Source organism: Dysidea avara, chromosome 4, assembly GCF_963678975.1.
Source record: "Dysidea avara chromosome 4, odDysAvar1.4, whole genome shotgun sequence".
Classification (NCBI taxonomy): domain Eukaryota; kingdom Metazoa; phylum Porifera; class Demospongiae; order Dictyoceratida; family Dysideidae; genus Dysidea; species Dysidea avara.
Genome location: NC_089275.1, coordinates 1,592,069 through 1,600,137, shown reverse-complemented (window position 1 = coordinate 1,600,137; position 8,069 = coordinate 1,592,069). Strand labels below are relative to the sequence as shown.

General features: G+C 36.5%; 1 long non-coding RNA gene across 1 annotated transcript; it reads right to left on the bottom strand.

The window, feature by feature from the left end:
- Window positions 1–4,484: 4,484 nt before the first annotated feature.
- LOC136254606 (uncharacterized) lies at window positions 4,485–5,127 on the bottom strand. The gene is made up of 2 exons (XR_010700570.1): window positions 4,940–5,127; window positions 4,485–4,849 (listed from the first exon to the last, which is right to left on the bottom strand). It is a non-coding gene; the product is annotated as an uncharacterized lncRNA (long non-coding RNA).
- Window positions 5,128–8,069: the final 2,942 nt, after the last annotated feature.

Sequence of the window (8,069 nt, the reverse complement as noted above, 5' to 3'; positions counted from 1 at the left end):
AAATATACCTAATAGAACAGTCAACATTAGATTGACATGTTCACTACATTTCCTGTCACACTGACACATGCCACTACACACCAACTACTTTGTTATGACACACCACTCCATCATGGCCCTTTTCCTTGGCTTATTTCAAGTAAAAGCACTAACCACCTTGGATACCGATCTAAATGTATGCTACTACAACAAGGCAATGTATTAAATTAAAAAAATATTACACTAGAATGGTTAAGCAGTTATCTTGTTAGGGTGATAAAAACAGGCTGTAACAGAAGGTCATTCACTGGCATTGTTGATAACTCCAGTGTACAAACTTGTACTGGAGAATCAAGAGGATAAAATAAACAAATAAAAGAAATTACAAAGTAAACACATAATATTATAATTATTAAAGCATGTGGTCTGTGTGCACCACCAGTGGTTTAACCTTGGAACTAATACTACCCACAATATGTCAGTTATATTTTCATACTGCTCAATTTAACTTAAATTAATTTTGTTAACACTTCCCAACAAAAATAATTATATACCTGTACGAGGGACCCAATGCAAGAAATCATATTGAGGATAAAACAATCAAATAATTGATACCATACCAAAGAATGGACTAGAGTTTCAACACACAAACTCTTTCCTTACATAATTCATTTAATAAAGTAAAATAAACGTGATAAGAACAGTTACTATATTTACTACACACCCTATTACACTGACACATACCTCTACTCACCAAACACATCTTTATGACATACCACTCCATCTTAACTGCTGCTGCTGACTTACCTGAAGCACAAGACACTATCGGGCCTGGATGCAGATATAGATGTACATTACAGCAACAAGGCAGGTAAAATGAAACTACACAAGCATGGGTGAGTAACTGATCTTGTTGACAGGCTCCATGCAAGCTACAGTGACCAAAATTGCAAAAAGAATACAAAGTCACATCATACTATTTTAACACAGGGTGATTCAGGGACTTAGTTAATACTCCAGTATACAAACTTGTACTTGGTCTGGAGAAGCAAGAGTAGAAAGTAAACACATAGTATGCAGCTCACCACAGTGTGCACCACCAGTAAAACTGAAACTACCAATAATTGCTCAGTTACTCTATTTCTTTCATATAGGTAAAATTTAAACTTAGATTTTTAACTATTCTGCCAAAACAAACCTGCATGAGGAATCCAATGCAGAAGTACTATGTAGGACAAAACATCATTGCAGAAAACGTACTATATGTTGGCACCAAAGAACGGACTATAGTTTCCACTGCATTAACCTCTTAATTTCCTCACTTCTCAACCATGGTACATTCAAAATTTGCAGCAGAACACAATCATCGGACTACTGACTTGATGTCTGCATGATTACTGTATATTTTGCATGTACAATACATACAGTATTCAGTGTTGGTGATTCAATCACTTGAAGTGGTATCTCACTATAGTCAATGATGTATCAAACATCAAGTAGCTAGACTAGTCAATAGTGTCATGTAAACCATCTCATAACAGTCAATGGTGATCCATCAAACATCAGTAGCTACAACAGACCAAGGTGGTGTATCAAACATCAAGAAGCTTTCCTAGTCAATGGTGATGTGTAAACCATCTCACAATAGTCAATGATGTGTCAAATGTCAAGTAGATGTAATTAATAATCAATGGTGGTGTGTAACCCTTCTCAGAACAGTCTATATTGATGTTTGAATAGCTAGAATAGTCAATGCAGGTGTGTTAACTATTTCACAATAGTCAATGATGTGTCAAACATCAAGTAACTAGAATAGTCAATGGTCCGGTGGTGTGTAAACCATCTCACAACAGTTGATCGCCATGTGACGTGTCATACATCAAGTATCTAGAATGGTCAATGGTGGGGTGTTACACACCAACATTGGCTATTAAAGCTACTTGAAGTTTTATTGACTGTTGTGAGATGGTTTACATACAACCATTTACTATTCTAGCCACTTGATGTTTGACACATCACATTGACTGTTATGAGATGGGTTACACACAGTGTGTAAACCATCTCACTTACAGCAGTCCATGGTTATCTTTCAAGGATCAAGCAGCTAGAATAGTCAATAGTGTTGTGTAAACCACCTCATAATAGTCAGTGAAGTGTCAGCGATCAAGTAGCTAGAATGGTCAATTTCCCACTGGTGTTAAACCATCTCACAACAGTCTATGGTGATGCATCAAGCATCACTTAGTTGGAATAGCAAAGGTTTACATGCCACCTGGTTACTTGATGTTTGATACATTACCACGGACTGTTGTGAGATGGTTTACACACCACCATTTACTACTCTAGCTACTTTACGTCTGATACTTGACATGGATTGAATCTACAGTGACACCTGTCTTAGTGGCCACCTGCTAAAAAGACCACCTCTAAAAAAAGTTTCTCTAGTTAGACATTTTTATGTTAACCCACCACAACCTTTGGCCTATGAAGGCCAAAAAATTTCGGCCCGCAAACAATTTTAGACAAACAGATGGACTCTAATATTATAAAGATTCTAGCTTATCACTGACTATTACATTGAGATGATGATAATGGACACCTTCCAGCATAGAATTACTATGATATATACAGGTAGCTCTGTCTTCCGCTTTCGAAAATGAAGTGTATGTCTCTATAGGAAAAGTTTATTCCACACTGTAAGTGTTGTATTGATATAATACTAAAATGCACGCTACTAAAGTCAGTTCAGTTGTTTACCAAAAGCTCAGTGTAACTCATAAATATGTATGGTGTACGGTGTAGCTACTCTACATCACAACAATAGTCAACCATAACTTCTCAAATCAATAATATCCTGCTGGGATGTTATATATACAAGAGTAATGTATGATAATATACAGGAAATGGTCAGTATAATGAGGTGGTATTATTAATGAAGTCATAAAATGCACCTTCCAGACCTACTTGGCTTGGCCACTAAAAAAAACAGTTTAAAACTGTCAAAAGTCATTAGCTAGACATTGCACTACAGTTTTTTTACCCTGTTATTATCAGAATTCTTTTAAGACACACAAGATTACTGTAGTTGTACATTTATAATAGATCACCATATCATAATTTTTTGTTGTGCCATCATCAATCATTGAATTTGAGGTAGTCTACACACATAACCATTGACTATTCTAGCTACTTGGTGGTTGACTCTTAATCATCAACCATTGCATTGTGAGATGATTTTTAGACGTACGACCATTGACTATTCTAGCTACTTGATGGTTGACACATCACCATCGATCATTGCATGTGGGGTGGTCTACACACAAAACCACTGACTATTCTAGCTACTTGATGGCTGACACATCACCATCGATCATTGCATGTGAGGTGGTCTACACACACAACCACTGACTATTCTAGCTACGTGATGGTTGACACATCACCATCGATCATTGCATGTGAGGTGGTCTACACACACAACCACTGACTATTCTAGCTACTTGATGGTTGACACATCACCATCAATCATTGCATGTGAGGTGGTCTACACACACAACCACTGACTATTCTAGCTACGTGATGGTTGACACATCACCATCAATCATTGCATGTGAGGTGGTCTACACACACAACGACTGACTATTCTAGCTACTTGATGGTTGACACATCACCGTCGATCATTGCATGTGAGGTGGTCTACACAGACAACTACTGACCATTCTAGCTACTTGATGGTTGACACATCTTTAGTATATACATACATCCATATAAAAATAACATCAAATTGGATATCTCGACCCCTGATTAGAGTAAAAACTAAAGGTCCCCCTGATTACAGTAAAGGTGGCAGTGCTATCCTTTATAGACCTTTATTAGTTTGATAGATGTATCATGCTTATCATTTAAATGACCTTAAGTACACTGTCATCTTCTGCATTTACGTTGACATAAAAGAATCCTCTCTTATTCTAGCTCATGCTACCAGGTGTAAAAGACAAAGAAGAAAACTTTGACCCATTAGCCTTTTGCTTTTGATGCTATCATAACATTATCAAGCATAATATCTTACATGCCATCTGTATGGTCTACATGCAGTGACATTCTGATTTAAGGAGATGCCCATCTCATACGGGTCAGACACCAGTGAGCCACACAAAATGTGCCCTCTCAAATTTGCTTCCAGTCCCACCAATCCAACAGGGTTACTGTCACTATGACTATTAGACCAGTACAGAGTTCAAGTCTAAAAATCTGAAGCTGCATCTGAATCAATTTTGATGGTGACATTGAATCTGGATCATCAAATGAGTCAGATTGATGGACCGACATTGAATTAGACCATTATATTATGTATGATATTACTGACATCACTTATTTAACAAAGTATCATGATGTCACATTTGAGAATCACAATATTTAAAACCAAAATGTAGAAATTTCAAACATTGGTCACAATACCACTGCTGGATGACTTAAAGATATACAAGATTACACGAATTATGCATGTATAATACTGCAGATAAACTAGATTCAGTGAAAAAAGTAACATACATGTACAAGATTCTTACAGTTGTGCTTTAAGCTGCATGGTTATAGCAATAAAACATAAAAGCCCATCATGAAACATTGTTTTGTTATTGTTCACTAAGCTGTGAAAAATATTTTCAAAGCTTGGCGATTGTTCAGTAAATGTCTCCATCCTAGTAGTCACCAAATCCTCCCATTCTGCCAATGGATCTTGTCCGAACTCACTGAACAGTACCTCCATTCTCTTCATATTGTCTGCCAGCTTCATCGGCTGCTGGGACCACGGAGTTGTCAATAAGTTTTGTCTGATTGTTTTGAGCCATCAGCACGTTTGGAATACCCCTGCCTGTACAAAAAGAAAATTAATGATGATATAACTTATAAGATTTAGTGACAGTTATGCATAAACACTGTGCATTAATTTTTGTTGATATACCTCGGATCCGATGCTCATTCCAGGCAGCCACAAACTTTTTCATCCCTACTTGGCTAACTTGGATGCTATACCAGGAGACACAAAATTTGACATCGTCATGATGATGTTCCAAGTTTAAATCGTGGCTTTCTTGCATTCAATTAGGATGGCCTTAATTGGATAGCTTACTCTTCCATTGACTTCAACCCGGATCCTTTCAACCACATGATTCTATTATACAAAAGTCAACACGTTATCCAATGCTAACAAGTACACTGTATAGCATAATAGTGTGTATGTACTGCTTGTTAATTGAAATTTAATTTTGCATCAATGCTAATATTTTATCCGATCTTTAAAATGTATCAAAGTTATTTATCCTGTATGTGTATCCAATTGAAATGTCTACTTTAGCTAGTTGCTGACATTGTTAATTTTACTATCAGAAGGTTAAGGTTATTTCATCACGTCATAAAATCTCACCTGGGTTGAGGATGTTTGCAAATGAGGTGGTGCAAAAGGGTTTCTTCTATATTCTGCCAGCTGTTCCTGCATGTACAGCATTAGATACCACTACTTCCCCTGATCAACCCTGAGTTGATCCCACATTCCATAGTGGCAGATGATCTGTCTAAACAATAATAAACAGACACTTGTACATATATATACATGAGATGGTAGTATGTACAGTACATATAGCACATATTATACTTGTAGTGCATAACATAATACCTGTATATACACTGTCCCGTAAACAGTGTAGTTGTTTTGATTGGCATAGTAGTAAACCCCACAACTTTACAGCTAAATCTATCAACTGCACATATCAGTTTCTGACCAAAATAATCTGCCTGGTAGGTTCCAGGGTTTGTCATCCTAGCAACAGAGTGTCTGCAGGCTTGAGAGTACAGAGGCGAAACAAGCCTCAGAGACTCCCCTACTCTCTTCTCTCCAGCTTCGAGTCCTTCGGATGCCAATACCCTAGTCAATGTTCAACGTCCATACACTGGACCCACCTGGTTTTCAAATGTTAGACAAATCTGATAATACTAACAATGAAATGAACTAAACAATGTAATATTTTTTGTTGCATTTTTTTCATGTTAAGATAGTAATATCACTTTATCACTTATCCAATCCAATTGCATATTACTGTACATACTAGCTAACTACCTGTTGAGCAACCTTGCCATGTGTAAAGGCTCATGATATTTTAAAAATTAAATTCAACTAATTCCAGTACTATATATTGCTGGGTTTGCACACTATGATATATTTAAATGTATAACACATTTATATGTATTAATGTCAATGAATGTCAAAAGATAAATTGACACAATGGAAAGAGTTAACTCACCTCACTGACAGCAGCGGTTACAATCCTATCTAATTCAGCTTTTGTGAGCCTGCTTGTCTTGTGTATGTCTCTTTCACGACAAAATCTACAGAATGAAATAACTAGCTGACTGTATACGTATATATAAACTAATGGATTATGTCATGTTATGATCTATACATTAACCCAATCATTAAGTGAAGTGGCAATGAGATTCATGGTCGGAAGAATTTAAAGCTGTTTGTCGGTCCCAATATGGCTACCTACATTTTTCAATCTGACTCTTTTTTAGTCTTATAATAGATTGTCTTTATAGAATCTACATTACTCTCGCCATCATGTACTCACTTGCAAACCTTGCCATATGCATCCTACTTTGGTTTACAAGGCATGTGGCACACATATCAATGACAGCTATACGTGCAACCACATTTAACAAGTATATTTGTATACATAGCTAGATGTTCTTTATGGTCATAATGTTCGGTGAGCCTTAGCTAACAGAGATAGAAATGTGATCATTCCGTGTGACCAGCAAAAATCATGCCTGTCTAGTCACTATTGAACAGCACTCACCACCAGGATCAACAAGTTTGAGTGTGTAATTTTACTTTGACCGCTTGATTTAATTCAAACTATGTAAAAATAATGCCTGACTCATTGTTAATAATATATTATTTCATCTGAAGGATTTGTAACTCCAGAATTTTTGTCACATGGGAAGGAAGGGTCTGCAACAAAAAAAAAGCTGGCTGCTGATAAACCTTGTTGTACAAAACTCAACTTAGTTTGAGTTCTTACTTCAATTGATCGAGTATGTGCCAGATGTATGCACCCAAGTATTTGCATGATCATGGTAGCTATAAGTTTATTTATATTCCATGCTCAATGTACTGCAGACTAGCATGCATAAGTTCACACTTAGCTAGTTTTGTACCACCTACAGTATCTGGTCTAGAAATTCATCCTGAGTTACATATTCTGTATTATTTATTTCAATAGCTAATATTCATTTCATATGTGTTGATAACGATAATGTGATGTGCATGACTGTTTTGTTACATGTATAATCTTTGTAACTATGCAAATGTTTGTAGCTAACCAGCACTGGGTGCTTCCATGTACAGTAATAATAAATAAATATCAGGGGCGGATATAGGATTTTTCCAAATGGGGGGGGGGGACTGGTTACAGACATAACAACACATGTATAGGTGACTGAGAAATAATTTTTGTGATGCTGAATGGTTATTATGCAGATATTAAGAGATCATGTTCATCAATGCATAGTCATATGGTCATTACAATTTTGGAAATTAGGCTCTCTAAAGTGAATTTGAGAGTGGTTTCAGCATGATTTTTTTAAATAGAGCAATATCATAACTATATGTGCTATAACTTATGACCTCTAATATTAAAAGCATCACATGCTTTGTGTCAAAAACGATGTATATACAGAATCTAGGGCTATAAGGGGAAACTACAAGTTGATAAAGCAAAGGTGGGGGCATAACCCCTTAGCCTCCCCCTCCCCTTGGATCTGCCGCCCCTAAATAGAGTATAACTGACTGTTCAATTAGAGTATCTAAATCTTCAAAGAAAATGGAGTGAAGGGGGCTCGTTTTCACTCTTTAGATCCCTCTCTTAGAGATAAACAATGGTTTTATGCTGTTACATTATCACTTTGCACTGCTGCAAGTTGGTGCAAGCTTCCCGACTCGAATACTGACTTTAGCTAAAGCAGCCTACTTTGTGGTCGCATGCAGTACGAGGTCACACATACTTTTTATTTTTCTCATGTAATGATGGTTTTCT